Source organism: Procambarus clarkii, chromosome 11, assembly GCF_040958095.1.
Source record: "Procambarus clarkii isolate CNS0578487 chromosome 11, FALCON_Pclarkii_2.0, whole genome shotgun sequence".
Classification (NCBI taxonomy): Eukaryota; Metazoa; Arthropoda; class Malacostraca; order Decapoda; family Cambaridae; genus Procambarus; species Procambarus clarkii.
In genome coordinates this window covers 16862940-16886037 of record NC_091160.1, presented here as the reverse complement: position 1 = coordinate 16886037, position 23098 = coordinate 16862940, and the positions used below count along the sequence as shown (strand labels likewise).

The 23098-nt window shown below is 40.7% G+C and overlaps 1 protein-coding gene across 1 annotated transcript in view; it reads left to right on the top strand.

Moving 5' to 3' along the window:
• The window catches only part of LOC123758542 (uveal autoantigen with coiled-coil domains and ankyrin repeats), a 196957-nt gene that overhangs the window by 20697 nt on the left and 153162 nt on the right, over positions 1–23098 (top strand). The gene's annotated exons all lie outside the window — the stretch shown is intronic.

Here is a 23098-nt window from a genome sequence, read left to right as displayed (position 1 = left end):
GGCATAGCATTTTACCAAATCACCACATTCTTTGGGGCACACGTGAGGAACACAAATGCGAACAAGCCTGAATGGTCCCCAGGGCAATATGCAACTGAAAACTCAGTTTCTCTGGGGACCATTCAGGCTTGTTCGCATTTGTGTTCCTCACGTGTGCCCCAAAGAATGAGGTGATTTGGTAAAATGCTATGCCCAAGATTACTATCCGAGTGCCGGCGGTGGGGTGGTTCAAATAGCCTTGGCTATCACCTCATTATGTCCGGTCATGATGGTCAAGTGGATTAAGGCGTCTTGTACATACCAGTTGCATTGCTCCTGGGAGTATGGGTTCGAGTCACTTCTGGGATGTGAGTTTTCAGTTGCATATTGCCCTGGGGACCATTCAGGCTTGTTCGCATTTGTGTTCCTCACGTGTGACCCAAAGAATGAGGTGATTTGGTAAAATGCTATGCCCAAGATTACTATCCGAGTGCCGGCGGTGGGGTGGTTCAAATAGCCTCGGCTATCACCTCATTATGTCCAGTCGTGATGGTCAAGTGGATTAAGGCGTCTTGTACATACCAGTTGCGTTGCTCCTGGGAGTATGGGTTCGAGTCACTTCTGGGGTGTGAGTTTTCAGTTGCATATTGCCCTGGGGACCATTCAGGCTTGTTCGCATTTGTGTTCCTCACGTGTGCCCCAAAGAATGAGGTGATTTGGTAAAATGCTATGCCCAAGATTACTATCCGAGTGCCGGCGGTGGGGTGGTTCAAATAGCCTCGGCTATCACCTCATTATGTCCGGTCGTGATGGTCAAGTGGATTAAGGCGTCTTGTACATACCAGTTGCGTTGCTCCTGGGAGTATGGGTTCGAGTCACTTCTGGGGTGTGAGTTTTCAGTTGCATATTGCCCTGGGGACCATTCAGGCTTGTTCGCACTTGTGTTCCTCACGTGTGCCCCAAAGAATGAGGTGATTTGGTAAAATGCTATGCCCAAGATTACTATCCGAGTGCCGGCGGTGGGGTGGTTCAAATAGCCTCGGCTATCACCTCATTATGTCCGGTCGTGATGGTCAAGTGGATTAAGGCGTCTTGTACATACCAGTTGCGTTGCTCCTGGGAGTATGGGTTCGAGTCACTTCTGGGGTGTGAGTTTTCAGTTATATATATATATATATATATATATATATATATATATATATATATATATATATATATATATATATATATATATATATATATATTAGTATATTTTGATAGCAGTCTTTCCTGTAGACATATATTATTAAATATGACCGAAAAAGTAAGATTAAAAATTCTAACACGAATTTTCTCGATCTTTCTTATGTTTCTTTTCACTGTTGATGGTAAATGAAAAATCAATTCTCCAAAATTCATTTTTATTTCTAGTTTGACACGACACTTGAGCGTGTTTCGTAAAACTTATTACATTTTCAAAGACTTTAGTTTACACACACACAACTTATAACTGAATAGAGCGTAAACATCTTCGATTTTTTATACCTGCATTTGGTTGAGGTGATATGTTACAACAGTTTTGGATGAGGTGAAAACAAACTTTCAACACAAGCCAGAACACGAAACAATGGGTATTGAAGGTAAGAATGGAAGTAATTGCAGAGGGCCTACTGGCCCATATTTCTTGATGCTTCTATATTGGAGCGGAGTCTTGAAGTGGGTAGAATATAGTTGTGCATTAATTGCCTGTTGATTGCTGGTGTTGACTTCTTGATGTGTAGTGCCCCGCAGATGTCAAGCCGCCTGCTATCGCTGTATCTATCGATGATTTCTGTGTTGTTTGCTAAGATTTCTCTGGTGATGGTTTGGTTGTGGGAAGAGATTATATGTTCCTTAATGGAGCCCTGTTGCTTATGCATCGTTAAACGCCTGGAAAGAGATGTTGTTGTCTTGCCTATATACTGAGTTTTTTTAGGCTTACAGTCCCCAAGAGGGCATTTGAAGGCATAGACGACGTTGGTCTCTTTTAAAGCGTTCTGCTCTGTGTCTGGAGAGTTTCTCATGAGTAGGCTGGCCGTTTTCTTGGTTTTATAGTAAATCGTCAATTGTATCTTCTGATTTTTGTCTGTAAGGATAACGTTTCTATTAACAATATCTTTCAGGACCCTTTCCTCCGTTTTATGAGCTGTGGAAAAGAAGTTCCTGTAAAATAGTCTAATAGCGGGTACAGGTGTTGTGTTAGTTGACTCTTCAGAGGTTGCATGGCGTTTCACTTTCCTTCTTATGATGTCCTCAACGAAACCATTGGAGAAGCCGTTGTTGACTAGAACCTGCCTTACCCTACAGAGTTCTTCCTCGACTTGCTTCCATTCTGAGCTGTGGCTGAGAGAACGGTCGACATAAGCGTTAACAACACTCCTCTTGTACCTGTCTGGGCAGTCACTGTTGGCATTTAGGCACATTCCTATGTTTGTTTCCTTAGTGTAGACTGCAGTGTGGAAACCTACGCTCCTTTCCATGACTGGTACATCTAGAAAGGGCAGCTTCCCATCCGTCTCCATCTCGTAAGTGAAACGCAACACACAATTCTGCTCAAATGCCTCCTTCAGCTCCTGCAGATGTCTGACATCAGGTACCTGTGTAAAAATGTCGTCAACATACCTGCAGTATATGGCCGGTTCCAAGTTCATGTCGACTAAGACTTTTTGCTCGATGGTACCCATGTAGAAGTTCGCAAACAGGACACCTAGGGGAGAACCCATGGCGACCCCATCTACTTGCTTATACATGTGCCCATCCGGGCTCAAGAAGGGTGCCTCTTTAGTACAAGCTTGGAGTAGTTTCCTCATATATATATATATTATATATATTCATATATGTATATATATATATATTCCCCCATCCCCTCCATTCCCCCATCCCCTCGTCCCCACCATTCCAAACTCCCCCGTCCCCTCGTCATCCCCACCATTCCCCACTCCCTCGTCCGATGCCTTCCCAAATGGTCTGATGTTCCCATCAGAAAATTGGGAACGTCAAGTGATCTGATGTTCCCATCACTGAAATATAAGAAAAACAGTTAAAAATGAAATGAAAAGATGAAAAAGTAAAAAAATAAACTATACACAGGAAATGAATGGTATGGGAAAAACCAATGCAATTCACACAAAATAATTAAATCGAAATGAAAATAAATCAAAATCTATGAAAATTCAATTTATCAATGCAATCAGAAACATTGAAATGGAATTGTAACATATTTAGTATAGCATGTGTGTTCCTCTTACATGCAACAGATGGCGCTCTTTTCAAGACGTACATAGAATTACCTATTAGAGGTGTGGCATCTATACTTATACTTATGAAATGAATGGTATAGTAAACGACACAGCTCAATTCCAACACAATGTCACATAAAATAATTCAATAAAAAATAAAATAAGTCGGAATCTATGAAAATAAAATTTATCAATGCAATCGGAAACATTCAAATGGAATTTGTGACATATTTAGTATAGCGTGCATGTTCCTATTATGTGCAACAGATGGCGCTGTTTTTCAAAAACACATGTTTTTACCTGTCACAGAGGTGGCATCTATATAGTAGGTATATAAAAAGACACGCATAATTGAATGGCACGTTGTGTCAGAATTTCAAAGCAATCGGTGAAGAACTTTGAGAGATTACATCGTGTATTGGTCTTACTTCCAACAGATGGCGATGTTTTTAAAAAAAAGCATGTTTTCTCCAGTGACATGTAAGGCATGTATATAGTACGTATATAGAAACACGCAACTGTTCGAATGCAACGTCGAGTCAAAATTTCAAAGCTATTGGTAAAGAGGATTCGAGGATTTCTCTCACACGAAAAAAAAAGTTAAAAAAAATCATGTTTTTTCCATCACGTCATCATTAAAATATGTATATATAAACCTGTTTCATTAGTATTTTCTTAAACCTCGTCAGTATTTTTTGTTTTTGTTTTGAAAAGAAGAAAATGGACAACAAGTTTATTTCACAGCTGCAAATGTGCAACAAACAGCTATGAATCCACCAGCTACAATGTTAACTGCTTTCTTCACGTTATGTCAAAATGACGCGTTTGTGAAAACACTGCTGTATTCGGAAGTGCCTACGTATTATACATGGAATGCCAGTAGAAAATCCTTTGAACGACGTAAACGAGGAGAGCAAGTCGACGGACAACCTGGCATATTCAAACAAACTACGATAGGCAGACTGTACTACATGTATTCCAATCAAGACGAATGCTTCTTTCGTCGCAAGCTTTTGGTAAATGTGCCCGGTCAAACGTCTTTCCAGCAACTGAGATTTGTCAGCGGCATAACACATGCCACTTTGCGGACTGGTCAAGTCGTATACTACAATTTCGGATACCGGGCTAGAAACAACTTCGTTCACTGAGAAGTTTGTACATACAAACCATTCCGTTCGTATATGCGCTGGTTTGTGTTCGCTGTTGTTCTCGTCTGAATAAATACATGGCACTTGTTCATATAATTAGCGCTTCCATTATTAGAATTATTTATCCAATATTGGAATAACAAGGTGCAAACCATACCCCCTTACAGTTGAAATCTATTTGTTTATATACAAGAAGGTACATTGGGTTGCGAGAGTACATAACATATATTAAGAGGTACATTGTAGCAAGATTTGAGATTAAAGGATTTAAGACTAACACGTTTGAAACAAGGCGCCCCCGAAGGAGGCTAATTTATTATGCACCCCATACTCAACCAGTAAGTAGTGGAGCAAAACATAGATTACATGGCCATAAAGTCTTAATCAGACCAATTCAATTCAATTTCTTTCTTTATTATGCACCCCATACCCATCCAGTGGGCGGTGGTGTAAAGGATTACAGAGGCACATAATCGGTTCAGGAACTGAACCCTCTAGTTCGTTTAGCTAAGCAAATAACAATTTGTGACGCTAGTTACAAAATTATTAATATTATATATACATCTACACACTCTCATACATACATGTACATATATATATATATACGTATACATATATACATACACATACATATCTAATCACCTACACAAATACACACATCAATAATCTTTGTGTCACAAGTGATCAACAAGAGGGTCACAACAGTCACTATACAAGGCACTTTACATCTATGGTGAGTCACACAGTTACTAGTCTTGCTGCACACCCACCCAACTGGGCGGCAGCTTTACAGTCATGTGCATGCATTACCTACAGTAAGCAAATTTTGGAAACTTCGCTAAGATTTCGAGCAGCATATCATTATGAATGAAGTACTTACACATTTCTTGGACACTATTGATGGTGTTATCTCTAAATTCCGCGATTTTTTCACATTCCATTATATAATGACGCAAAGTATGCGAATAGTTCTGCTGACAGAGTTTACATTTAGTCAAATCTACATCAGCAGATGTTTCAAACTCCCAGAGGTACTTGCAGCCGAGCCTTAGCCTAGCAGTGGTAACATCTAGAAGTCTGCTAACATTATTGGATGACCCATAGACGTGCGGTTCTTTTTGCATAATAGAATGATTATAGATGGAGTAACTGGTGTGAATTTAACTTTGCCTCAAGTCTCTGAAATTTAGTTGATGTTCCTGGGATATTGCTGCCCTCAGGCTGCTCAATGGCAGTCCAAGTTGGTAATCAATTCCCTCTTTACGAGCAAAAGTCTTGGCCAACTCATCAGTTCTCAGTGGCTATTTTTACATTATCATTTACAACTAACTTAAGTTAAATAACAACCAGTAAACAGACTGCTGTTTTCTAATTCTAGTTCAGGCACTTCCTGGGATAAAACGCGAACATTCCTTGAGGAACTGTGAGATGCTTATCTGTTTTTCCTCGTAACGGTCCCAAAGCTTCCACATATGCTCCTGTTTCTCTTTATTGCCCTTGCGGCGACTGGACTTTAGCTTTTGATCAGAAACCAGTTGGTATTGTAAGGTTACCAGGGACGCCTCACGGTATAGTAAGGGGATTAAAATATATAAAGCCAAGTTGTCCCTCACTGCCCTTTGATTCAGACGCTGGTGCCATCCTTCTACGTCATTGTTGGTCCTCACCAGTCGTCTAAATGCACACCAGTTCCCCAATTCCCACACACTGTTGCACAGCCACGTATTTTTTTATGTAATGAGTTAATTGTTGTAAATTCACACTTATGCAGACTGCCGTGGATTACTGATTACAGACATAACAAAGTGCATAGTGACCCGCTGGAAAATTGAAAATAGTCATTAACAATAGAACTTTGTGTTAAATAGAGAATAAACGGGAGACACGTGTGAGCCAGTGAACGAGGCTTTGTGTACATGCGTGTATTAGGAAAAAAACAAAAAAAATAGTGAACGGTGATTCGTGGAACAGTGATGTGGAACGGGTATCACAACAACATATAAGTTGGAAGTGAATATTATAAATATAGAATACTAGAAATATAAAATAGTGGCAAGAGGCGGCATCAGTGGTTATAAATCGGGTAACTGGAAACTGGTGACATCAACCTGGGCCACAAGGGGTCACCTGTACTGACCGGGGGACCAGCCTCGCTACCTACGCTAAGTACCTGCCATAAAGTTTGAACAAAATAACATACATAATATTACAAATATACGGTATACATATAATATTATAAATATTAAACATATAAATATATATACATATATATTGATACAAATATACAATATACATATAATATTATAAATATATAGATATATACAACAAAACAAGGCAATATGGGAGTAAATAAACAAATTTGTGGCCACTGTAACAGCTTCTTAAAGACGAAGGTAACGGGAATTGAATGTTATATCTGTAAGACTAGATTCCATTCAGCTTGTACAGGAGTGAGTAACACTACGGCACTGAGAGCTGGCCACTTGCTCTGGGTGTGTAAAAATGACCTGCCAGCTTGGAATATCCTAAAAAACCTTCTAGATAACATGACGCATGATCGGAAAACATCATTCATTGGAAGCCTACCAGCCATCCAGAAGGAGTGGGAAAGGAACAACAATTCTAATATACAAGGGGCGGAGGTTATAGTCAGGGATGAAACTGAGGCTGAAACTCAGGAAGTTGTAAACTCTGACTCAGTAGGCCAGGATGTAGATGACAGTAAACTAGAAAGTGTACCAGACAGCACTGACAGCTCGATAGGTACAGACACCACGACGGTTCTCGATAGAGCAATTCAGAACAGAAGGACAGACTTATGCAAATTTTATGCAAAGGGCATATGCAGACATAGATATGCTGGTAATAAGAAAGGATTAGAATGCAGTTACCAACATCCCAAAAAATGTTTAAATATGCTTAGGAAAGGTGAGTGTCGATTTGGATCAATATGTAGGTTTTTCCATCCTGACATGTGCCAAACCTCACTGGAGGACAGAAAATGCTATGACCTCAGCTGCCCACACTTTCACGTGAAAGGCACGGAACGCTACATAAAGAGTGGCAAGCAGGATAAAGAATTTGGAGGAAACTCTATACATTTTTTATACCAGACCGGCAGAGAATTCAAAAGGAGCAGCATGGAGAGTGTATGGAACTGGATGCCAGATCCACTTGCATTCCAGAATTACAGATACAATTACCCACCGAAAGGGAACTACAACTACGACAGAAAACTGCCCTACAACAATCAGTACTGGTCAGAACAAACTCATTATGTCCACGAATAATGGACTTGCCGAAAAAGTCTCCCATTCAAACTATCACTAATAGAGTAACCTCATTCATCTTTGCCAACATACAAGGACTGAAAACAAGAACAAACAACAAAGTACAGTTCATAAATGGCCTCCTCACGGAGTCAAATGCAGTATTTGGAGCTTTCACAGAAACCCATGCAGGGGAATTGTTGGACAGTGAGATCTGGATTCCAGGATATAACCTATACAGGTGTGATAGGAAAATTAGGTCACATGGAGGAGTGGGTCTGTATATTAGGGAAGACCTTGTATGCTCGGAGCTCCTAAACGTTACAAATGAGGTGGTAGAGGTACTGGGATTAAAAATAGAGAAAATAAATTTAGTGATTATACTAATATACAAACCACCAGATGCAACGGCTGAGGAATTCACAGAACAGATAAGCGAAATAGAGAATAGCCTTGATAATTTGGAGAACCCGATACCTGATATTATCTTCCTAGGTGACTTCAACTTGCCTAGTCTCAGGTGGAAAATAGCAAAAAAATAATATTATACCAGGAAATCTATCAGGACCTAACCAACCACAGATTAGAGAACTACTTTGATTCTGTGACAAATTTTCACTCAATCAGCAGATATCGGAGCCAACGAGAAATGAAAATATTCTAGATCTGGTCTTTACGAACAATGAAGACATTATCAGAGACATTACGATATCAGATACCTCATACTCAGATCACAAACTCATTGAAGTGCAAACGACCATCAATACTCAGAATAGACCTAAAACGTTGATAAAGCGAGAGGGGCTATTCAGTAAATTCAATTTTAATAATAAAAGGATAGACTGGGAGATAATAAACAGGGAACTTACAAACATTCCATGGGGAACTGTTCTAAATCATACAAGTCCTACAGAAGGAATAGAAAAACTTACCTCAGAAGCGTATCAAGTCTGTCTGAAACATGTTCCTTTGAGGAAAGCCAGAAAGAGATCTAACGTAGAAAGAGAACGCAGACGACACTATAAACGCAGGAAAAAAATAACGGAACTGCTTATGCAGACACGAATTTCCCGTCAAAGAAGGAATAATTTAAATAGGGAGATTGAAGAAATCGAGCGGAAATTGAAACACTCATATGAAACTGAAGAAAGGCAGTTAGAACAGAAAGCAATTCAGGAAATAAAGAAAAATCCAAAATATTTCTTCTCATATGCGAAATCAAAAGCAAAAACCACTGCCAGTATTGGACCTATTCGTACAAGTGAAGGTTCATACACGGAGGATGACAAAGAAATTAGTGAAATCCTAAAAAAGCAGTATGAGGACATGTTTAGCACTCCAATAAACAACATGAAGGTGGAAGATCCAGACAATTTCTTTATGCGGGATATTCAAACCCCTGTAAATATAACTGATATAAACACGAGCGCACTAAATTTTGAAAAAGAAATTGAAAACATGCCCATGCACTCGGCCCCAGGTCCAGACTCATGGAATTCAATATTTATAAAGAAATGCAAAGTGCCGGTAGCACAGGCACTCAGTATAGTGTGGAGGAAGAGCTTGGACACGGGGGAGATACCAGATGCACTTAAAGTAGCAGACATAGCCCCTCTACACAAGGGAGGGAGCAAAGCATTGGCAAAAAATTATAGACCAGTTGCACTAACATCGCACATCATAAAAGTATTTGAGAGAGTGATCAGGAGTCAGGTCACCAATTTCATGGAGACCAATGACCTTCACAACCCAGGCCAACATGGATTTCGAGCGGGAAGATCGTGCCTCTCACAGCTACTTGAGCACTACGACAAAGTCACTGAGGCATTAGAAGAGAAACAGAATGCTGATGTGATATACACGGACTTCGCAAAGGCTTTCGATAAATGTGACCATGGCGTGATAGCACACAAAATGAAGTCAATGGGAATAACCGGTAAAGTAGGACGCTGGATACTCAGTTTTCTGTCAAACAGGACTCAGCGAGTAACTGTCAACCATATAAAATCTAGTCCAAGTGCAGTGAAAAGCTCTGTACCTCAGAGTACAGTCCTTGCACCGCTGCTTTTCCTTATTCTCATATCAGATATAGACAAAAATACAAGTCACAGCTTCGTATCATCCTTTGCAGATGACACAAAAATCAGTATGAAAATTACCTCGGCTGAGGACATTGAAAAACTTCAAGCTGATATTAATAAAGTTTTCGACTGGGCATCAGAAAATAACATGATGTTTAACAGTGATAAATTCCAGGTACTCAGGTACGGTAAAAATGAGGACCTTAAACATAATACAGAGTACAAAACACAATCAAATGTACCCATAGTAGGAAAACAGCATGTAAAGGATTTGGGAATAATAATGTCTGACGACCTAACGTTTAAGGAGCATAACCAAGCAAATATTGCGACAGCCAGAAAAATGATAGGATGGATTACGAGAACTTTCAAATCCAGGGATCCCATCACAATGGTTGTACTCTTCAAGTCACTTGTGTTGTCCCGTCTTGAGTACTGCTCAGTACTCACTTCCCCCTTCAGAGCAGGAGAGATTGCTGAAATAGAGGGAATACAGAGAACATATACGGCACGCATAGACGCAATAAAGCACCTAAATTATTGGGATCGTCTCAAAGCCCTCCAAATGTACTCACTAGAAAGAAGACGAGAGAGATATCAAATAATATACACCTGGAAGATACTGGAGGGCCAAGTACCAAATCTACACAGTAAAATAACAACGTACTGGAGTGAACGACATGGAAGAAAATGTAGAATAGAACCAGTGAAGAGCAGAGGTGCCATAGGCACAATCAGAGAACACTGTATAAACATCAGAGGTCCGCGGTTGTTCAACGTCCTCCCAGCAACCATAAGAAATATTGCCGGAACAACCGTGGACATTTTTAAGAGGAAACTAGATTTATTGCTCCAAGGAGTGCCGGACCAACCGGGCTGTGGTGGGTATGTGGGCCTGCGGGCCGCTCCAAGCAACAGCCTGGTGGACCAAACTCTCACAAGTCGAGCCTGGCCTCGGGCCGGGCTTGGGGAGTAGAAGAACTCCCAGAACCCCATCAACCAGGTAATCAACCAGGTAATTGTGTCGTTAAGGGTGAACTGCTAGCCGACTTTTCTAATTCAGCAAACGCCTTACAATTATGTAGTACATACGTACCACATAAGTACGTGTGTGTTACACACGTACACACACACCTTGTCAAGCACAAGACGAAGCTTGAAAAAGTTTAGTGGTATGCCAATAGGCTAGTCCCAGGACTAAGAGGCATGAGTTACGAGGACAGGCTGCGAGAAATGCACCTCATGACACTGGAAGACAGAAGAGTAAGGGGAGACATGATCACTACCTACAAAATTCTCAGAGCAATTGATAGGGGTACATAAAGATAAACTGTTTAACACGGGTGGTAGGCGAACAAGGGGACACAGGTGGAAACTTAGTACCCAAATGAGCCACTGGGATGTTAGAAAGAACTTTTTCAGTGTCAGAGTAGTTAATAGATGGAATGCATTAGGCAGTGATGTGGTGGAGGCTGACTCCATACACAGTTTCAAATGCAGATATGATAGAGCCCAGTAGGCTCGGGAATCTGTACGTCAGTTGATTGCCAGTTGAGAGGCGGGACCAAAGAGCCAGAGCTCAACCCCCGCAACCACAACTAGGTGAGTATATACACACACACACACACACACACACACACACACACACACACACACACACACACACACACACACACACACACACACACACACACACACACACACACACACATACACACACACACACACACACACACACACACACACACACATACACACACACGTACACACCCACACGTACACACACACAAACATACACACACTAATACCTCTATTCACCTTGCAGTAAATAGGATCCTGAAAGTCAGGAAGCTGCTAAAGGCTGCATCTTGGGGATGTGTGTGTGTGTTAGATAAAAATATATGTTGTTTAGATATGATGGAGGAAAAGAGGCCGAGAGTCGGTACATTAGACAACCGACGCTTAGAAAGGCGGGGTCCAAGAGCTAACAGCTAAATCTTAGAAATAATAAATTAAAATATTTAATACACACACATACATGTTTCACATGAATTTGGCTGAGGGCACACTGAGGGCTGATGGCCCCGTCGACGGGGCAGGAAGTCGGCGGTTGATCAAAGGCCTCCCCCATCCTCCACATACCTGAGGATTATTCCGGCTAAATTTTAAACGGAAGTAATGTCTTGGTATTTACGGCTCCAGCGGGTGGGTGGGTCCGTGGGTTTATTACACTATGAGTGAAAACAATCGCCTATTCTCTATTTTATATTGCCGCTTGTAGAGCTAGAAGCTGTTGCCTCTTGTGTGCGTTGCACAAGGGGATTAATATCTGGATTAATATCTTTCAATATTTCCAGTATTTTTTAAGGTATCGCTTAAATACCGAAGATACTGCTATTGGACACCGCTTAATTGACAATGTCTCAACAACGCAGGCTGAAGATGTGCGTGACTCCTGCTACTGCAATGATGCTCATTTGCTTTTCAATGATGCGCCTTAGTTGTCCCCTCTCAAACTTACCGTTCTAAATACCCCTTCTCCATCTCTCGCAAACATTCCCCCCTCATACATCTCCCCCCTTTCCTCCTGTCCCCCTGTCCATCTTTGTCGCCCTGTCCATCTTTGTCGCCCTGTCCATCTTTGTCCCCCTGTCCCTCATTTGGTCCCCTTGCACACATTTTCTGTCCTCTGTCCCCGATCCCTTTCCCCCTGTCCCCCTCTCTGTCCCCCCTTTCCATCTCTCTGTCTCCCTGTCCCTCTCTATCCCATTGTCCCTCTCTCTGTCCCCCTGTCTCTCTCTGTCCCCCTGTTCCTCTCTGTCCTCCTGTTCCTCTCTCTGTCCCCCCTGTCACTCTGTCCCCCCTGTCACTCTGTCCCCCTGTTCCTCTATGGCCCCCTGTCCATCTCTGTCCCCCTGTCCTTCTCTCTGTCCCCTGTACCTCTCTGTCCCCCTGCCCACTCTTTCTGTCCGCTGTCCTTCATCTGTCCCCCTCCCTTTCCTCCAGTCCCCTTGTCCCTTTCTCTGTTCCCCTGTCCCTATCTCTGCCCCCTGTCCCCCTGTCCGCCCTTTCTGCCCCCCTGTTCCTGTCCCTCTGTCCCTGTCCTTCTCTGTCTGTCCCTGTCCCTCCCTGTCCCCCTGCCCACTCTTTCTATCCCCTGTCTCTCCTCTGTCCCCTCTCTCTTGGTCTCCTGCCCCCCTCTCCTCCCTCTGTCCCCCGGTCCCCCTCTCTGACCCTGTCCCTCTGTCTCTGTGTTTCTGTCCCTGTCCCCCTCTCTGTCCCTGTCTCCCTCCCTGTCCCACTGCCCCCCCCTCTGTTCCTCCGTCCCTCCTCTGGCCCTGTCCGTCTGTCCCTGTCCCTCTGCTCCTGTCCCTGTCCGCCTGTCCCTGTCCCCCTCTGTCTCTGCCTCTCATCGTTTCTGCCATTCTCTGTGTCAGCCTATCTCTCTGTCTCTTTCCTCGCTCTATCTCTGTCATTCTCTCAGTGACTTTGCATATCCTTATCTATCCGTCTCTGTGTCTAACATTCTCTCCCTGACTCTGTCTATATCTATTTCTCTGTCTCGGTCTTCATCTCTTTCTCTCTCTCTCTCTCTCCTTCTCTCTCTCTCTCTCTCTCTCTCTCTCTCTCTCTCTCTCTCTCTCTCTCTCTCTCTCTCTCTCTCTCTCTCTCTCTCTCTCTCTCTCTCTCTCTCTCTCTCTCTCTCTCTCTCTCTCTCTCTCTCTCTCTCTCTCTCCTTACATACATACATACATACATACATACATACATACATACATACATACATACATACATACATACATACATACATACATACATTTATTTAACACATGTGGTACACGCACAAGGGGACACAGGTGGAAGCTGAGTACCCAAATGAGCCACAGAGAGATTATAGAAAGAACTTTTCAGTGTCAGAGTAGTTAATAAATGGAATGCATTAGGTAGTAATGTGGTGGAGGCTGACTCCATACACGGTTTCAAATGTAGATATGACAGAGCCCAGTAGGCTCAGGAATCTGTACATCAGTTGATTGACGGTTGAGAGGCGGGACCAAAGAGCCAGAGCTCAACCCCTGCAAACACAACTAGGTGAGTACATACATACATACATAAGATATAAAACAGTGGAGGATTCCCAGGTAGAACAATCAACCACAATGCCCATTACCCCTTTACCCTGTTGTTCTTAACTACACAACTATACAAGAGTCATTAACACGTGTAATGGCTGATCCCCCATAACGATAGCATGGAGACCAATTGCCTCACCCGCAGTCCGTCTTGCTCCTCAAATAATTTTCGGGTTAACATGAAAACGTCTCTCGAGTTTATCTCTCTAATGTTGTTTTCCCATCTTTCATTTTATCAGCTTAGTGCCTTTATTATGCCCCAATTACTCATCCATAGAGAGGTAGTTAAACTGAACCAAAATTTAATAAAGTTCCTTTTGCTAAGCAAGCTACAGTCTTGATAAAGTCAGATATATTGTTTGTTAACACATTTCTCAACAATGAACAGTCAGTTTTATCAAGCTAACATATCCTAACACAACGAGTGAGAGTATTAACTGGTCTAATTATTTTATTAGACCAGTATATATTATTAGATTATACTGGTATAATTATATATATATATATATATATATATATATATATATATATGTCGTACCTAGTAGCCAGAACTCACTTCTCAGCCTACTATGCATGGCCCGATTTGCCTAATAAGCCAAGTTTTCATGAATTAATTGTTTTTCGACTACCTAACCTACCTAACCAGACCTAACCTAAGTTTTTCGGCTACATAACCCAACCTAACCTATAGAGATAGGGTAGGTTAGGTTAGGTAGGGTTGGTTAGGTTCGGTCATATATCTACGTTAATTTTAGCTCCAATGAAAAAAAATTGACCTCATACATAATGAAATGGGTAGCTTTATCATTTCAAAAGAAAAAATTTAGAGAAAATATATTAATTCATGAAAACTTGGCTTATTAGGCAAATCGGGCCATGCATAGTAGGCTGAGAAGTGAGTTCTGGCTACTAGGTACGACATATATATATATATATATATATATATATATATATATATATATATATATATATATATATATATATATATATATATATATATATATATATATATATATGTAGACATATATTATTCTCCAAAATTCATTTTTATTTCTAGTCTGACGCGACACGAGCGCGTTTCGTAAAACTTATTACATTTTCAAAGACTTTAGAAAATTCGTGTTAGAATTATTAATCTTACTTTTTCGGTCATATTTAATAATATATGTCTACAGGAAAGACTGCTACCAAAATATACATATATATATATATATATATATATATATATATATATATATATATATATATATATATATATATATATATATATATATATATATATATATATATATATATATATATATATATATATATATATATATATATATATATATATATATATATATATATATATATATATATATATATATATATATATATATATATATATATATATATATGTATGTATGAGTGTGTGTACATGTGTATACAACATTAATAATTTTGTAACTAGCGTCAAACATTGTTATTTGCTTAGCTAAACGAACTAGAGGGTTCAGTTCCTGAACCTATTATGTGCCTCTGTAATCCTTTACACCACCGCCCACGGGATGGGTATGGGGTGCATAATAAAGAAAGAAATAGAAGAAATTGAAATTGCATAATACGGTTATCGACATTCAATAATAGTAAGATAAAGCAATGAGGACCAAATGGGAGACCAGTGACCAGATGAATATTACAGACTCAAGGGTAGCCTTCTCTTCTTGTATATAAATGAAAAAATGAATTCGTTTGTTTAATTCTTATGCTTGTAGGCGAGATCGGAGGCAAAGAGACAGAGAAGGAAAGCCGGTAGCCAGGAAGACAGACCAGAATCGGACTTCGTTTGTGCTCGGTGTGGGATGGACTGCCACTCTCGGATTGGCCTCATCAGTCACACCAGACGCTGCACCAGGATTGACAACTAGGGCGCAACTCCATAGTCTCCCGAGACTGAAGGATGCCTACTACTACTGTAGGCGAGAACAGTTGTGAACGCCAGCTAGCGCACAAGTACATGAGCGCCCAAAATACTTTTACACAAAAGACATGTACAGACAGGCGTGTGGCTTCTGACTTCTATTTTATTGATTAATATTAAATATTAGGCGCTTACCTATAATAGTTATCATTTTATACAAGTATAACTCTCACATAATAAATATAAAAGGAGTTTATCCAAAAACTGACAGAAGTGTTGTGTTTTGTGCGTTGTATCGTGTTTGTGGGCATTCAAGTGTGTTGTGTTTACGCTGGCGGGCGGCGTCCTTACCAACTCCGGATTATGTCTATTACATCACTAAACTTCATTTAATAACTATATGCCTGTTAAATAAAAGATTTTAATTGTTAATAGCATTATATTGTCGTTTTAATATGAAACACGTACACATATGCGAAACGTCGAAAGCTGGTGTCCGAAGTGGTAAAAATATTTGTGTGCGATGTTGTCAATGTACGGAGTGTCTTGTATCTGCCACTTTCCGTAATGCATGTCAGGCTCTGAATTTATTGGAGAACGACCGACACTGGGATGTATGCATTAATGACACATCCAACACGTCACATCCAAATCAAATTCGTGCATTGTTTGTAATCATATTGACCGCCGGCTCTCCTTCATCTCCAACAGAGTATGGGAGAAACACAAATCGCACATGGCTGAAGATATTGTCTGTCGAATACGCAAGGAAAATTCAAATATGAACATGAATTTTACAGCAGGTATCTGCAACGAAGCGTTGATAATGATTGAAGATTTGTGCTTACAAATCGCGAACAAAGTTCTCATTCAACTGGGAATGCCATCACCGAATCGATCTGCTGCTGCTCTGTTCAATGTAAAATTGCGTCGTGAACAAAATTACAACACGGGTGATCTGTTATCATATGTGCAATCAAATATTCTTAAGCTAATGCATGAGCGAAAGGCATTTACAATCAAATAATTTAAACTGTCAATAACAGGTTTTGAGAAATCTTCTTAGATGCGCCAGGAGGAACTGTAAAACCTTTCTAAATAGATTGATTTTGGCAGCATTTCGATCCCAAAATGGCATAACCTTAGCACTTGCATCGTCCCGAATAGCTGGGACATTGCTACCAGGTGGAAGAACTGCTACTTCGGCTTTGAAATTGCCATTGAACATGCAATTCCTTGAAACTCCCACGTGCAACATTTATAAAGCATCCGGCATGGGAAAAGTATTGCAGCAATGTAAACTTATTGTTTGGGATAAATGCACAGTGGCCCACAAAAAAATCGTTCATCGCTCTTGATCGATCATTGCAAGATTTGCGTGGGAACATCAGAGCATTTGGGAACACATTAATATTGCTTGCAGGAGAATTCATGCAAACATTACCTGTAATTCCTCGATCGATACCAGGGGACAAAATAAATGCGTGCCTGAAATACTCTACTTTGTGGCGCCACGTAAAGATGTTAAAATTAACTACAAATATACGTGTCCAACTGCAAAACGACTCATCAGCTGAGATATTCTCACATCAATTTCTGAAAATTGGGAACGGAAACATGCCGCGGACCTCTGATGTTTATACAGTGTTCTCTGATTGTGCCTATGGCACCTCTGCTCTTCACTGGTTCTATTCGGCATTTTATTCCATATCGTTCACTCCAGTACGTTGCTATTTTACTGTGTAGATTTGGTACTTGGCCCTCCAGTATCTTCCAGGTGTATATTATTTGATATCTCTCTCGTCTTCTTTCTAGTGAGTACATTTGGAGGGCTTTGAGACGATCCCAATAATTTAGGGGCTTTATTGCGTCTATGCGTGCCGTATAGGGTGCCGTCTATGCGTGGCTAGGCTGGTGCCTACCCTGGGTATACTTCTTCTTGGCTTTCTTCCTGTTACCATTGCAATACCATCCATCCCACTGATCTCGACGAACATCTTCATTCCTCCATGAGATTCCTTTCCCTGGAGACGTCTTTCTCGTTTTGGGATTGGGCTTATTCACCTCACTGTGGCTCGCCTCGCCACGGTGGTTTTTCTCACCCCAACCACTAATCATCCGGCTGGCTTAGGGTGCACTGCATCGTGGTTCCTCTACTCTGCTCCTCACAACCGTTCGCTCACTCGCTAAGCTCACCTTGCTCACACCTCCAGGTTGAGGGAATGCGGCCTGCAGCTTTTCCATCGCCCCAGGCGCCTGTACTGCTGCTCTTTGCCACTCTTCCACATGAAACATTAAGCTTAATCCCTGCAGGTCCTCGTCGGGGTTCTCCACCATCTCTCTGCACGCTCACCTCTGTCGTCGTCCTTGGCGACATTATCATTGGCGCGGTCGGCTTCCTCACCTCTGCCTGAGTCGACTGGCACCTCACCTGGCATGGTTACAGCACTGCCTGACACATAGGCACTCCTGGTATAATCGAGTTGTATCCTGCCTCTACCTAGGTCGTTACGCAGCACCATCTGGACATGCTCTAGGGATAACCTAGGGGCTACAGCTACGATAGCCTTCTCGACTCCATATTCGGCAATCAGCTCTACCTCGTGAAGTGGTAACCTGTATTCCTTCTCCACACTGCGTATTCTTAATCTTCCCACAGGTGACTCATCAAAATCGTTGGGAAGAATATTCCGTGCTACCATGCTTATGTCAGCACCCGTATCATAAAGCACTGCAACTACCACAGGATCTGATTCCCCAAACTTCACACTACCCCTGAAAAAGAAGGGTTCACCCAACTTCATCTCCCAACCATTTACATTGGGTTTGCTATAGTATGGTGTATGGGTAAAAACTCTTTCTTCTTCCAACATCAGTTCCATAGTCTTCTGCTACTTGTCACACTCACGGGCTTAATGTCCTTTTACACCACAATTAAAACATCTGCCGCCTCACCTGGGCGACCCACCACCAGTCACCCTTGCTACACCATCAGCAGACCTTGGGTCCTCCTTGGATTGCCCGACAAGAACTCTCTCGTCGAGCTGCTTGCACCGTAGTTCATATCTGTACTCTCACTAGGAGACCTCCTCACACGCTCTCGCACGCTTGCTTGGGCTTGGGTCCGCAGTCTTCAGGTCTTTAATACCAGGTTCTCTCACTTTGACCTTGAACTCTGGATGAAGCACCAACATGAACCTCTCCATCACTATCAGCTGTTTAAGATCATCCACCGTTTCCACCTCATCTGCCTTCAACTATCTTAGAAATTTTCGTTCCATCTCACACGCATTCTTTGTGTATGACTTTTCTGACGCTCTCGTACACTCTCTACACTCGGGCCACAGGGATAAGAGCCTCGTTGAACGTAGAATCTCTGTTTACCAACGTACCTGTGGATGATACAATCGGGATGATAGCCAACAGAGTGTACCGTGATCCGGCCTGTACTACTCTTGACATACCAGAAAACAGTCTAAGGAAACTACTCCAAGCTTGTACTAAAGAGGCACCCTTCTTGAGCCCGGATGGGCACATGTATAAGCAAGTAGATGGGGTCGCCATGGGTTCTCCCCTACGAGTCCTGTTTGCAAACTTCTACATGGGTACCATCGAGCAAAAAGTCTTAGTCGACATGAACTTGAAGCCGGCCATATACTGCAGGTATGTTGACGACATTTTTACACAGGTACCTGATGTCAGACATCTGCAGGAGCTGAAGGAGGCATTTGAGCAGAATTCTGTGTTGCGTTTCACTTACGAGATGGAGAAGGATGGGAAGCTGCCCTTTCTAGATGTAACAGTCATGGAAAGGAGCGGAGTTTTCCACACTGCAGTCTACACTAAGGAAACAAACATAGGAATGTGCCTGAATGCCAACAGTGACTGCCCGGACAGGTACAAGAGGAGTATTGTTAACGCTTATGTCGACCGTGCCCTCAGCCACAGCTCAGAATGGAAGCAAGTCGACGAAGAACTCTGTAGGGTAAGGCAGGTCCTAGTCAACAACGGCTTCTCCAATGGTTTCGTGGAAGACATCATAAGAAGGAAAGTGAAACGCCATGCAACCTCTGAAGAGACAACTTACACAACACCAATACCTCCTATTAGACTATTTTACAGGAACTTCTTTTCCACAGCCCATAAAACGGAGGAAAGGGTCCTGAAAGATATTGTCAGTAGAAACGTTATCCCTACAGACAAAAATCAGAAGATACAACTGACGATTTACTATAAAACCAGAAAAACGGCCAGCCTACTCATGAGAAACTCTCCAGACACAAAGCAGAACGCTTTAAAAGAGACCAACGTCGTCTATGCCTTCAAATGCCCTCTTGGGGACTGTAAGCCTAAAAAAAAACAGTATATAGGCAATACAACAACATCTCTTTCCAGGCGTTTAACGATGCATAAGCAACAGGGCTCCATTAAGGAACATATAATCTCTTCCCATAACCAAACCATCACCAGAGAAATCTTAGCAAACAACACAGAAATCATCGATAGATACAGCGATAGCAGGCGGCTTGACGTCTGCGAGGCACTACACATCAAGAAGTCAACACCAGCAATCAACAGCCAATTAATGCACAACTATATTCTACCCACATCAAGACTCCAATATAGAAGCATCAAGAAATATAGACCAATAGGCTTTCTACAATTACTTCCATTCAATACCCATTGTTTCGTGTTCTGTCTTGTGTTTGAATTTAATACCCAGTCAATACTGCTACCAAAATATACTAATATATATATATATATATATATATATATATATATATATATATATATATATATATATATATATATATATATATATATATATATATATATATATATATATATATATATGTCGTACCTAGTAGCCAGAACGCACTTTTTGGCCTACTATGCAAGGCCTGATTTGCCTAATAAGCCAAGTTTTCCTGGATTAATATATTTTCTCTAATTTGTTTCTTATGAAATGATAAAGCTACCCATTTCTTTATGTATGAGGTCAATTTTTTTTTATTGGAGTTAAAATTAACGTAGATATATGACCGAACCTAATCAACCCTACCTAACCTAACCTAACCTATCTTTATAGGTTAGGTTAGGTTAGGCAGCCGAAAAAGTTAGGTTAGGTTAGGTTAGGTAGGTTAGGTTGTCGAAAAACAATTAATTCATGAAAACTTGGCTTATTAGGCAAATCGGGCCTTGCATAATTGGCTGAGAAGTGCGTTCTTTCTACTAGGTACGACATATATATATATATATATATATATATATATATATATATATATATATATATATATATATATATATATATATATATATATATATATATATATATATATATATATATATATATATATATATATATATATAAACATATGTCGTACCTAGTAGCCAGAACGCACTTCTTAGCCTACTATGCAAGGCCCGATTTGCCTAATAAGCCAAGTTTTCATGAATTAATGTTTTTTCAACTACCTAACCTACCTAACCTAACCTAACCTAAATTTTTCGGCTACCTAACCTAACCTAACCTATAAAGATAGGTTAGGTTAGGTTAGGTAGGGTTGGTTAGGTTTGATTATATATCTACGTTAATTTTAACTCCAATAAAAAAAAATTGACCTCATACATAATGAAATGGGTAGCTTTATCATTTCATAAGAAAAAAATTAGAGAAAATATATTAATTCAAGAAAACTTGGCTTATTAGGCAAATCGGGCCTTGCATAATAGGCTGAGAAGTGCGTTCTGGCTACTAGGTACGACATATATATATATATATATATATATATATATATATATATATATATATATGTTTATATATATGTCTAAAGTTTAAAGTCCATTAATAATACAGGAATAATAGACAAAATAATATACAGATATTCAGGTGAAGAGTTTAATGATTAATTTACAATTCACAACGCAGTAAATTTAGGATTCGCCTACTTCAAAAACTTTAAAGTGCAAAGATTTGTCAAAATTTACTAAAATTGAAGTCATGTAGATAGAAATAGTAATAGATAAATTCGTAATTTACGAAAATTATAAACTGAGAAATCTCATAATTAGACATTCTAAATGTTGAAGGTTTATTATATTTTATAAAGTAGAAGTCTGAGCAGTAGCAGGTAAGAGGGCAAATTACAAATAAATTAATCAAATAATATAAAAAAAAGTTTACAGGGAAATGTGGTAAATGCTAACATAAGTGCATGGAGACATTACTGGGATATATAGTAAATACTAACGCGAGTGTGTGGTGATATTGCAGATATATGAGGTAAATGTTTACATAAATGTGTGGCGATATTAAAGCGATATGTTGTATATGATTGCGTTAATGCTTGGGGACATTACTGAGGTAAGTGATAAATGCTTGTATAAGTGTATGGAGACATTACTGAGATAATCAGTAGGACCCATGAGGCGGATTCGAATTTATGCTCTGGGTACTCCCAAGCAAACGCTTTAGACCACTGCCCTATGATATGGTCTAAAGCAATGCATCCTGGGATTGAACTAAATCCTCTAGGGTTAATGAAGCTTCCAGTGAAGCCAAATCAGGGTTTCAAACATTGCCCCCCCCCCCCTCCCTGCACTCTGGCTTGTAGTCTATAAATTCTACTTCCTACACTTCTCTTCGAATGCTTAAAGAAATCAGATTATTTATGATGTATTTATTAGAATATCAGTAGGAGCCAAATAACAGTGGTAGCCATGAGGAGGATTCGAGCCTTAGACCACTACTTCAGGACCATGTCGTGGTAAGAGGAGACTGTGCTCCTTTTAGGGGATTTTATCTGTCGCCATATCCTCTGGGGAGATGTTCTTGCGAATTCTTAACGTCTTCTTCTAGAATCTTTGTCCTATCATCTTCTTTCTCTCCTGAATTCTGGACAGCCGATGACTCTCGCACTCTTTCTTGTATTAACTTATTTATTGAAACCTGGCATAGAGAGTCCTTGATAACCTTCATAATAGGAATCTTTTTCTATCCTCTTTTAATTCTTTTTCTGTCCACCCTCTTTCTTTCCCTCAGTGGGGATTTAAGGTGGATTTCTTTGCTAAAGTGGATTTGTTTGATTTTCGTGCTGCTCTTCCCTGCCCATCTGATGTCTCTCTCCCCCTTTTCCCTAACACCATCATAGACACTGTTCTCTGTTCTGTCCCCTACTACGCCTCCCGTGGTACGTGAAGATGTGTTCCTTGGGGGGACTGCACACTGTGACCCTCGGTTGTGTGCTGTAAGCGGGCAGCCTGGAAGAGGCACCGGTGTCGAATCATTCCTTGTGTTTAATAAGCGAATGTGGTGACTGGTAGGGCTA